Source organism: Castor canadensis, chromosome 14 (genome assembly GCF_047511655.1).
Source record: "Castor canadensis chromosome 14, mCasCan1.hap1v2, whole genome shotgun sequence".
NCBI lineage: Eukaryota > Metazoa > Chordata > Mammalia > Rodentia > Castoridae > Castor > Castor canadensis.
Genome location: NC_133399.1, coordinates 4332508 through 4344638, shown reverse-complemented (window position 1 = coordinate 4344638; position 12131 = coordinate 4332508). Strand labels below are relative to the sequence as shown.

The following is a 12131-nucleotide window of genomic DNA, read 5'->3' as shown; positions in this document are numbered from 1 at the left end:
GGTGGGTGGTTGTATGTAATCACTAGGGTTCTCCAGGATTACTTGGTTAGTTCTGGGTAAGTTTTCAGTTGCTTGCATTTGCATTCAGATCATTGGTATAGACACAATGTAGTTTGTGACAATTGAGAATGCCTGTCACAGACAGTGGAAAAACAAGGTAACTTTAGGGTATGCCTGCTGGAAAAACATGGTTTATTAAATTCAGAGTTTATTTGTGTGGCTCTTGGTCCCAGGTTCTGATAAGGAGTAAAACTCAGAGTGTCCTGAGCAATAGGAGCATCTTTGGTTGTTTATTCTTGGTCTTTTTACATGAAAAAGACTAGTAAGATGGTGCACAGTTCCATCAGCAGATAACTTCAAGATAGGAAATGGTGCTCTGCACTCGTGACTCACACCTGCAATCCTATCTTCTTGAAATTAGAGATGAGGAGGATCATAGTTTGAGGCCAGCCCTAGGAAAATAAGCCAGCCCTGAGGAAATAGTTTGCAAGAACCTATTCAAAAATACTGAACAGAAAGAAGGTCTGGTTGGGTAGCTCAAGTGATAGATTACCTACCTAGCATGTGTGAGGATGTGGATTCAAATCACAGTACCACAAAAAATGGGGAATGGTGCAATACAGAGCAAGGACACGCAGGACTGGAATCTGCAGTGGAGCCAGTGTGGTGGGATTCAGTGCTAAACTTATGGAATGCCTGCAGCTCTGCATTGAAGACTGTCCTCAGAATTAAAATGTGTGATATCCATTGGTTTTGGCAAATTTATCTGAATTTAGCAATGCCAGGAAAAGACAGCACAACTCTGAATATTGAACTGGCTGTGGATGAGAGTTTGACTGACACCTTTCCCAATGAGCCTGTGTGGCAGTCAGCCATTTCATAGTGGATGGATGGAAATAGTGTGTAGAGTGAAATTTCCTGGGTTTTTTGTTTGTTTGTTTGTTTGTCTTAGGTTTTCTCTCTACCTTCCTAGAAGTGAGCCACCATAGGCCGCATTTTCACATAGACAATGGTCCCTAAGTTTAAAAATGTGTACAACCTTCTCCTCATGTGGTGTGATTCCACAGGCTGCTTCTTTCAGTGGCTTCCCTTTTGTTCCCTTTATATAATCTTTATTTCTGAGATATTGCAGTTTATTTAAGCCAGTAGGAATTTTTTGCCCTGTTTTGCCTGTTAGATTTTAATGAAGAAATGATGCCTTAGGATGCAAGTTTCACAAACTTTGTACAAAACTGGGAAAAATTCTTCTATGGATACTTTGAGGAAAAAAAATTTAGTTAGGAAAATTTAATGGCATGCAAATTTATCACTTGACTTTTCCTGTATATGTGCTTATTTATTGTGTGGTTTGTTTAATTTGGAATGACAAAAACCATTTAATTTTTGTCTAGTGTGAAATAGGATTTTTGTTTGATTATATTTTGTTTGTGTTCATTACCCCTGATATTGAATATTTTAAGGTCTGGTCTTTTTGTTGTTGTTATTGTTGTTTTGTTGTGGTACTGTAGTTTGAACTCAAAGCTTCATACTTGGTAGGCCCACGCTCTACCACTTGAACCACTCTGGCAGCCATTTATCCTGTCCTTTTTTTCTTTTTTATTATTATTGGATGAGAGGTATATTTTGATGCTCCCAAATGATCTTACAATATACCATAGTTGAATTCACCCCATCCATAATTCTCCTTTATTCTTCTAACTTTCCAAATGTTCTATTTTGTAGTAATTTTGACACATGGATTCATAAGGAGCTCTTGAACTGGATATGTATTCCAGGCTGACTTTGAACTTATGATAGTCCTATGTCTATCTTCCAAATGTTGGGGTGAGTTGAATGGTGGTGGCTCACATGTCTAATCCTAGCTGCTCAAGAAGCAGAGATCAGGAGGATCAAAGTTCGAGGCTAACTGTGGCCAATAGTCCTCAAGGCCCTATCTCGAATATACCAAACACATAAGAGAACTGGTGAAGTTCATCATGCAATAGAGCACATGCTTAGCAAGTGTAATACCACAAGTAAAAGCCCTACACCAACTTGAGAATTCTCTGATTATTACTAGGTAGGGATCCAATTTATGGTTCCCTTTCAGGAATAACACTGATCTTCATGATGGGAAATCTGTTTAAAATGCAAGTGGGTTTTATGTGTGATCTTAGGCCATGCAGCATCCTTGTTAGAGATTGTACATAGTACACTTTTCATTCTTTCATGCTTTCCAAGCAGGATTTCTACTTCTTGAGCTCAACATCTTTGACCATGAACATGGGCATTTGGAGATCAAGCCAGGCTCCCACGTCCTTTAGTGAAATTTTAGTTAGTTTTCAAGTATGGTCTCCTGTCTTGAGCATGGCTGCCTCATACTATAATCCTCGCACAAATAACTCCCTTGTAGGTGGAATGGTTTGCAATTACCACCATGCAGAGTCATTGTCTGAGATGATGTTGCATTACCTTTTTGCCCAGGTTGATACTAAACCATGAAACCAACCTTTGTCCCCTGAGTAGGCAAGGACAGACATGAGCCACCACAAACCAGCACACACTATGCTATTTCCAATGACAGTTTTATCCTGGTGTCATGATCAACAAAATTTAAAAAAAGAAACTCCATTTTTTGCATTGCATCAGGAACTGTGTTCAGGCTCTTCATTTTTGCCATACTTTACAAAATCATCTTATAATTGCTAATTTTCAGCATCTCTTTAATGCTACCAAAAATATGTATTACACATTTTTTGGTGAAATTGGGTCTTGAACTCAGGACTTTGCACTTGTAAAGCAGTTGCTCCACTTCTTAAGCCACATATCCTCCTCACATTTAAGAGATGACTTGGATTTTGAGACTCTTCTCTTTAGGCAGCTCTCTGTGGATCCACACCTCTTCCTAAAGCAATTGAAATTATTCATTCTGAACAAGAGCATGAAAATTGAATATTTACAGGACATATTACATGTACACTAGTATTGCAAAAATTCCAATGAGTGTTTGGAGAGAAGGAAAATGTTGTTACAAATAAAGATCCCAAAAGAGACAGTGTTGAAAGGAATTAAGTGTAGATACTAAATCCTTTCTCTTCCTTGAAGTTAGGGATTGAAATTTACTAGGTGAATGATCTAACTCTTGATCCATGCCTCTAGTTTGCAAAATCATTTCTTCACATTTGTTATCATATATAAATGTAAGTACTGGGTGCTTATGATTGCTGAGAAAAAATGATGAATGAGAGCATCTGAGTATGGTATGGAAGGAAAGACCCTGGAGCATTCCATAATACTTGCATTGACCCTGAACCTGTGTAATGTTATTCAAAAGTGTACTGCAAGCCTTTGATGTGCCTGCTCAGGAAGTGCTAGGCAAAAGTTCAAATGTTAGAATCACAAAAATGTGGATGAAAGACCCTTTTGTGTTGCTACACAAAATCTCAGCCACTAGGGAGGATGTTGCACAAAGATCATCAACTGGATGCCAGTCCAGTTATTTAGTGAGATTCTGTCTCAAAATAAAAAATCATAGTGATGTAGCTCACCTCTACACAGCTTTCCTTGTAATTACAAGGTCTTGGGCTAAACCCATAATAGCGCGCACACACACACACATACACACACACACACACACACACACGAAACAATCTGCATTAACAGAAACAGCAAATATACATTTCAGGACTGGGGTCCAGAGGGCGAGGACAAGTTTTGCTGAATGTAATTATCCCAAAAACTAAAACATATCTCCAACAAAGGAAGCCTGATTAGCAAGGACTGCTGGAGTCTGTCATTTTCAACTCACCAGTTTAGCAGTCCGCTCTATTCCATATTCCCATCACTCAAGGGCTTGGGGGTTGGGCCTTGTATCCATTAGCCAATCAGAACGGCTCTTTAATCGTCTGCACCACCTGTCCAATGAGGAGAGACACATGTAGGCCATTCAAGTTGCCTACCTCATTATCGCCATATTTGCCATGTGCCTGCTGGTGGGACATGGCTCAGGCTACACAGCTCAGGCAGCTGTGTGAAGTCTTCTGACTGCAGGACCATAGTGAGGTCACCTGGTCTCGTCAGAGTGGGAAATGGTGAGAGGGCGGCTGGGAATGCAGTGCTGGATGGAGGGACTGCTGGACCCAGAAGCAGTGGTGGTTTGGAATGGGCCCTGTCCCTTCAGGTGTCTGTTCCCTGATCACGTGGTTGGGGCCTTAGGGTGGGGCCTTAGGGCCGTTGACACCTCCAGGGTGCCTGTGGGCCTAAAGGCTTGTACCCTGTCCTCTGTCACTGTGAGGTGACTTCATCCCAGCCCACAGCCCTGGAAATTGGTTTCTTCCTGCATTATCCTTGGGGCATTGGTGATTGCCCTGAATTTGCTAAGTGTTTAGAATGTGATCTCAGATGAGGGCCAGGTCTGCAGCCCAGTTCATCATGGGGCTGTCATAAATTCCTAAACTGAAGCTGTCTTTGCATTGCCCAGCTCACTGCAAAGGCTCTGCACTTGCATGTGGGGATCATGACGAAGGGGAGATGGTGGGAAGGTGTTGAAAGCTTCAGGGTTTTGCAACCTCTAACACAATTGGAGTTGTCTAGATGGTATGTTCAAAATTTAATTTCAGATGGAGGCAGAACAAGGCAGGTCCAGGGAGGAGACCTGGTCTGCTAAGCCCTGTGCCTGGAATCATTTATTGGTCCTGGCACTCTACCACGTGTTGTATCACTTCTCCTGTCACACAGATCTAAGGTGACAAGGCCCAGGTTCAATAGCCAATGAAAAGTGCCGGAAGGAAAGAACTATATAGACTGACCAAGCAGAATCTGGTGGGAGCAGGAACCACTGTCTCATCCTTGGAAAATGACTTTCTGGTTCCCATAATTTTCTGAATCACTGAGATTTCTTTTGATATGGACTCTGTGGGATTTAGTCCCACTCCCCTGTTATGTGTGCTCATATATAGGTTGAAGGGCAGAACCCCAGTCACCACAGAAGGCAGAAGTAGTGTTTGTGACCAGTGTCCCCAGAATCAGGAGGATGAGGAAGTTGGATCTGCTTGAAGCAGTGGTGAGACCTTGGCCTCCGAAGCACAGTGCTGGAGTCTGGGGCCTTAGTTGCCTGTAATGCCTTGTGGCCCTCCATCTTCTCTACAGGGTGCAGATCTGTGAAGATGAGCAGGACCCTGGCATACTGTCCTCTACCTTTGGGTAACCTGGAGCCCTTGGTTCTTTCCCCAGATGAGGTTATTGCAGGAGGTAGTAGATTCCCATCAGGAGAAGCTGTGATCCTTGGTGTCCCCGCTCCTTCTGAACTTCGCAGGGTAAAATTAATGGTCCTGAATTATGTGAAAATGCGGAAGCAAGGTCTTGAATGAACAATCAGATCCAAAAGATGTGCTATTTAGGGTTTTAGTAAATCCCCAAATTTACAGAGAACCCACATTGCACAACTCACTGCAATGGAGGTGCACTTGCACTTGGGTTTCAAATGGAAGGGGACAGACTGGGGACTTGTCCAAGGTTTATGAACACAATTGAAGTTATCGTTGTGTCTAGACAGCATTTTCCAAAGATGAAATAGAGATTGAGACAAAACAGGAACTTAGGGTATCAGAGGCAGGACAACACCAATAACGGAGGGGGCAGGTGCCTTGAAGCAAGGGAAAGAAGGGCTATTCTTTCAAGGGAGGAGCAAAGAGTAGTAAAAAGAAGCTGAGAAATGATGGGTAAAGGAGGAGCCCAAATTAGCTCCAGGACCAGAGATCCTTAGCCTTGAGACTGTGTTTCAGGTAACAGTAAAGAAGGGGTTGATATAATGGCTTGGGCTGAGGGTGGCCAGACACTTCAGGCCTGGAAAGAGAAGAGAATTTCATTAGTAAACTTTGTATAATTAGTGTTCCTTTTCAGCTGATCAGGTAATATGATGAATTTGAGGTAGAACATGGAAGAATCAAAAGTGTGTGCTTTCCTTCTTGAGCATCTGAGTATGAGAACATGAAGGATGGTGGGGTGGTGGTCTTAACCACTAGTGTTACCAAGATTACTTGCTTGTGTAAGCTTTCAGTTGTTTACATTTTCATTCACAGAATTTGTCTAGTCAGAATGTAATTGTGACAACTGAGGAAGCCTGTGATGGACCATGGGAAAATCAGAGACCTTTACGATCTCCTGCTAAAAGAAAGGATTTATTAGCTTGAGAGGTTATTTTGTTGCATGACATATTTATTTATTTATTTATTTATTACTATTACTTTTTTATTCATACGTTCATACAATGCTTGGGTCATTTCTCCCCCCTTCCCCCACCCCCTCCCTTACCACACACTCCACCCCCTCCCTCTCCTCCCCCCAATACCCAGCAAAAACTATTTTGCCCTTATTTCTAATTTTGTTGTAGAGAGAGTATAAGCAATAACAGGAAGGAACAAGGGTTTTTGCTGGTTGAGATAAGGATAGCTATACAGGGCATTGACTCACATTGATTTCCTGTGCGTGGGTGTTACCTTCTAGGTTAATTCTTTTTGATCTCACCTTTTCTCTAGTACCTGGTCCCCTTTTCCTATTGGCCTCAGTTGCTTTTAAAGTATCTGCTTTAGTTTCTCTGCGTTAAGGGCAACAAATGCTAGCTAGTTTTTTAGGTGTCTTACCTATCCTCACCCCTCCCTAGTATGCTCTCTCTTTTATCATGTGCTCATAGTGTAATCCCATTGTTGTGTTTGCCCTTGATCTAATGTCCACATATGAGGGAGAACAAAAACTGATAAAAAAAAGTTGATACAGGAAAGAGTAGGAAATAGTCCAGAGTTCATAGGTATAGGTAAAAATTTTCTCAATGAAATCCCAGCAGCACAGCAACTAAGAGATAGCATAGATAAATGGGACCTCATAAAGCTAAAAAGCTTCTGTTCATCAAAAGAAATGGTCTCTAAAATGAAGAGAACACCCACAGAGTGGGAGAAAATATTTGCTAACTATACATCAGACAAAGTACTGATAACCAGAATATATAGGGAACTTAAAAACTAAATTCTCCCAAAACTAATGAACCAATAGAGAAATGGGCAAGTGAACTAAACAGAACTTTCTCAAAAAAAGAAATTCAAATGGCCAAAAAACACATGAAAAAGTGCTCACCATCTCTAGCAATAAAGGAAATGCAAATTAAAACCACACTAAGATTCCACCTCACCCCTGTTAGAATAGCCATCATTAGCAACACCACCAACAACAGGTGTTGGTGAGGATTTGGAGAAAAAGGAGCCCTCTTACACTGTTGGTGGAAATGTAAACTAGTACAACCACTCAGGAAAAAAATTTGGAGGCAACTTAAAAAGCTAGACATTGATCTACCATTTGATCCAGCAATACCACTCTTGGGGATATACCCAAAAGACTGTGACACAGGTTACTCCAGAGGCACCTGCACACCATGTTTATTGTAGCACTATTCACAATAGCCAAGTTATGGAAACAGCCAAGATGCCCCACCACTGATGAATTGATTAAGAAAATGTATCTATACACAATGCAATTTTATGCAGCCATGAAGAACGAAATGTTATCATTCTCTGGTAAATGGATGGAATTGGAGAACATCATTCTGAGTGAGGTTAGCCTGGCCCAAAAGACGAAAAATCGTATGTTCTCCCTCATATGTGGACATTAGATCAAGGGCAAACACAACAAGGGGATTGGACTTTGATCACATGATAAAGTGAGAGCACACAAGGGAGGGGTGAGGATAGGTAAGACACCCAAAAACTAATAGCATTTATTGCCCTCAATGCAGAGAAACTAATGCAGATACTTTAAAGCAACTGAGTCCAATAGAAGAAGGGGATGAGCACCTAGAGAAAAGGTTAGTTTGAGAACAATTAACTTAGAAGGTAACACACATGTACAGGAAATCAATGCATGTCAACTCCCTGTATAGCTATTCTTATGTCTATTGGCAAAAACCCTTGGTCCTTCCTATTATTGCTTGTACTCTTGTCTTCAAAAAAATTAGAGATAAGGGCAGAATAGTCTCTGCCTGGTAGTGAGGAGTAAGAAGGGTAATGTAGGGAGCACAGAGGGGTAAGGGAGGGGGTAGAGGGAAGGGGGGAGAAATGACCCAAACATTGTATGCACATATGAATAAAATTAAAATGAAATAAAAGAAATTAAGGGTGCCCCAGTGGTTAACAAACATGACACCCTGAGTTCAAACTTCAGTGCCACAAAAATAAAAGGGAAATTAAAATGGGGGGAGATGTTGGGAGCTGACAGCTGTGTAGAATAAGCTGCGTGTTTGAGTTTGGCACAGTTCCAAACCACAGAAGGGACCAAAAATTGTTATTCCCAGTAATTGCAAACTTAAATTGGCACAGCCTAAGCTGCAAAAGTGGGCAAGATGTAGCACAGCTGTTTTTCCTAAGATTTTTATGTTCAGAGAGAAGCTGTCACAGGTGTCTCCTGTTCCCAAGGATTACATTGCCATGCCCCATACACCAAGAAATCCCTCTCTGCATCATGTTTCTACTGTGTATAATAAACACCCTGGAGGGGGGGGGGTGCTGTTGTGTCTCCATCTGAGCACATCCAGGTTTATGCATATTTTGTCTTCTGTCTGTTGTCCTTTCCTACATGTACCATCACCCTCCAGTCAGGTTCCTAGGTCAAGCTCACCTGGGACATGAGACTCTCGTCGTGTGTCCATGTGAGGTGACTTCATCCCAGCCCACATCCCTGCTGGGAGTTTCTGCGTGCAAATCTATATCTGGCAGACTGAGGTGGCTGGAGACACCACCAAGTAATTTTGGAGTTTGTGCTGGGCCAAGGGGCTCCTGTGCAGTGACCCTATACCCCTTACTGGGACCTGCCTTCTGATTGAGTCCTTCAGGTTCAAGAGAAGCATGGGCTAAACTCAATGTCCTGTCACATCATTCCAGTGCATCTCTGGCTGCTAATACGTCCCTAAATTTTGAAGAATCCAGTACACGTCCCGGTCATTGTAAATGTGCATCCACATGTGCACTTGATTGGCTTCTAAGTGGAAAGGGCACTTTCTGCCCTTTGTGACTTCACTGTTATTTGTTCACAAGTTATTTCTGGATTATTGTTTTGTAATGAAAAGTTGATTAGTTTAGACAAGAAAGGCTATTTGCTCTCAGAGAGGAGAAAACAGAACAAGTAAGTTGGGAGTAGGTATACATGGATATTGGCCAAATCAGTTTTATCCTGTGATCATTTGGTGGTTTTGGTTTCCTTGTTTGCTTCTTTTATTTTGGGGGACTGAGGATTGGACTCATAGTTTTACATTTACAGAGCAGGTGCTCAACTGGTTGAAACACATCTCCAGTCTCTTTTGCTCTGGTTATTTTGTAGATGGAGTCTGGTAAACAATTGTTTTAACCTGACCTGGACTGTCACATTGAAGTCAACAGTACCTAGGTTTACAGGGTGGAGCTACCAGTGCTAGGGCATTTGGAATGTGTGTTTGGGAGTATGAGTTTATGAAGGGGGTAATGGGAAGAATGTTGGTTCTGTACTCCTTTTCCAGGAGAGAAAATATTGGAAGTGTGGGTTAATTGCAGGTATTTTTGAGGGTTACAACTTTCAGGACAAATCATTCCACCACTTTCTCTTGCATTCAGGTGGTTGGTTAGACAGTGTAATTTGTCCAATGAAGACAAGTCTGGGAGGCCCTGGCTCAGAGAAAGAAACTTTTATATTTTTTCTGATGGGGCAAAAACTTGGTGTATTTGGAAGGCAAGGTGGGTGTGTAGTATGAATTAAAGTTTTTCCTCATTGTGTCAGTTTCTAGCCCAGGGATTCTGAAATCCTTGAAATTTCTGAGGCAATAGGAATATATTTGATTGTTTTCCTAAGCCCTGTTGAGGGAATGACTTTTCTCAGCATGGTACACCTCTATGACTTTAGGAAGGTGGCTGGTATTACCAGACATAGCAAACATGTGCTATGACTTGTCTGTTTCACACAGATGCCCAGACATTGGAGGGACTGTGCTAAGTCTGGAGGGTGATAGATTTTAATTGAAGGTATGTAAAAGTTGGTTGGCATTGATAACACCAAATATTTTTGATCAGAAGTGATGGCAAAGAAATACAGCATAGGTCATAACATTTGCTGTCTTTGGGGGAATGTTTAGTAGTGTTACCCAAGTTTGTCATTTCTTGGTAATTGGGCTTTCATCCTATGGGCTTCCTTGAAGAACATTGCAGAAACATACAAATAATCATAGTTATTGCTTGGAGTGATTTTACTTTACCAACCTATAAGCTCCCTGTCACCAACATGTAGAAATATGCAAATAATTGTAGTTAAAATACAAGTAAATTCATTACTTACAGTAGGATGTTTGTGTAAATTGCTGCAGAACCCTCTCCCCCTTTTACAGTTAAATTGTTCACACTCATGAGATAGAAGTTCCCATATACCAGTAGACATGTAAATTTTCTCCTGGATTTATAGTATGATTCAGTCTTAGGACAGCTCGTGTTGCTTTTATGGGAACAAGTAGTAGGAATTTGTAATGAGAAGTGCTAGAATCCCAGTGTACAACATGCAATTGCTGGGAACAGCTACCAAACAGGTGTTTATGTTCTACTCTGAATTTTAAAAATTGTTCCAATGAAGTGACAGAAGTTCTTTGTGATTTGTGAACATAGATGGAGAAGGAAGGTGTGATGACCCTGAACTGGAGTATTTGGTGGACCCACCATCATGTAACTTTCTTGCAAAACAGTCTGTAATTCAACTGCTATGACTTTTACAATCCTTCTTGTAGATGGTGTGAGATGTGGTAGGAAACACTGACCTGTGAGCATGTGTTGACACTTCCACTTGTCCTGTATCCTAAACAGATATGATAGATAATGTCGAGGGAAATTTTAATTGAAAGTGATTTTCAAAGGGGTTCATCTGTCCCACAAATGGAAATGCACAATGGATTGAAACCTGTCATTATACTTCTTGTGGTTTACACATACCTTCAGTGAGGGCAGGAAGATGACAGGTTTGAGGTTCACCAACCAATGCAGCATGTCCAGGGCAGACTGGATTTAATAGGAAGACCCTGTTTCCATGATTAACACACAAATTGTTTTTAAATAAGTAAAAGTCCAGTGAAAGTTCTTCATATAGATGAATGCTGTCCATGTAACTTGAGAAAATTATAAATTTGTGAAGAATGTTCCATAAAACACAACCAAGATATAAATGTATTTAATCAAACTTTAATACTATGTTCATCTCATTTTTACTCCTGAACATCAGCTCTATATTTACCATTCTGGTTACTTCTTGTACACCAGCTGCAATGGAACCTGAGGCAGGAGAACTGCTTAAGCATGTAGTTGGACATTGGTAGCACCCTACTTCAAATAATAACAGCTTGATAAAAGAACATATGTGGATTAATGTGACATAATTCTGCAAGTTATGTGAGATTCATGGATACTGTCTTTATTTTAAAATATGTAACACTTCAGGAATTTGCATGTCATCCTTGTGGAAAATCATGTGAGTCTTCTCTGTAGCATTCCATTTTCAGTATATGCGCTGCTTCAGTGAACATGCTACGGACTGATTTAATCAGATCACATCATTTGATAAGGTGTTTCTACTTTGACTTAAATGTGTGTTGGATTTACAAGTGAATTTAAATGTTTTCAAAATGTTCCACTAGGCTTTAATTTTATGCAACATTTTGTAATTTGTCCTTAATATGTTTCCCTACCAATGACCCAAATGGTAGGGTCATTGCTTATCTGACCTGTTTACACCACATGGAGCTGTGCCCTGATCTCATTTGAGGCCTTTCCCCATAGCAAGACCAGCACTCCAGGCCAGCACTCACTGGATCAGCAACTGACCCTTGCTGGGAGTTCTCAGAGATAGGACAATGCAGGGACCTCTCAATGCCAAAGTTCCAGACTCAGGAGTTTGTCAAAATGACCTGCCACCGCGGCACCTTGATGGAATGCATAGAAGAGAGAACTTTCCTACTGCCAGCATGTTATGAAGAGTCCATGGGTCTTTAGTCTCTGTACTGAGATCACTGTTCATTTTGCTTCCTTTTTTTCTTTCATTTCAGCCCGTTCTTTGCTACACACTGAGGCTCTGTTTATCTCCCAGTGTGCACTATGTACATATTG

The 12131-nt window shown here is 41.1% G+C and overlaps 1 non-coding gene across 1 annotated transcript; it reads right to left on the bottom strand.

Annotated features, from left to right (window-relative positions):
- Positions 1 to 11445: 11445 nt before the first annotated feature.
- On the bottom strand, positions 11446 to 11547 carry LOC141417078 (U6 spliceosomal RNA). The gene has a single exon (XR_012441703.1). It is a non-coding gene; the product is annotated as a U6 spliceosomal RNA (small nuclear RNA).
- Between the last annotated feature and the right edge of the window lie 584 nt (positions 11548 to 12131).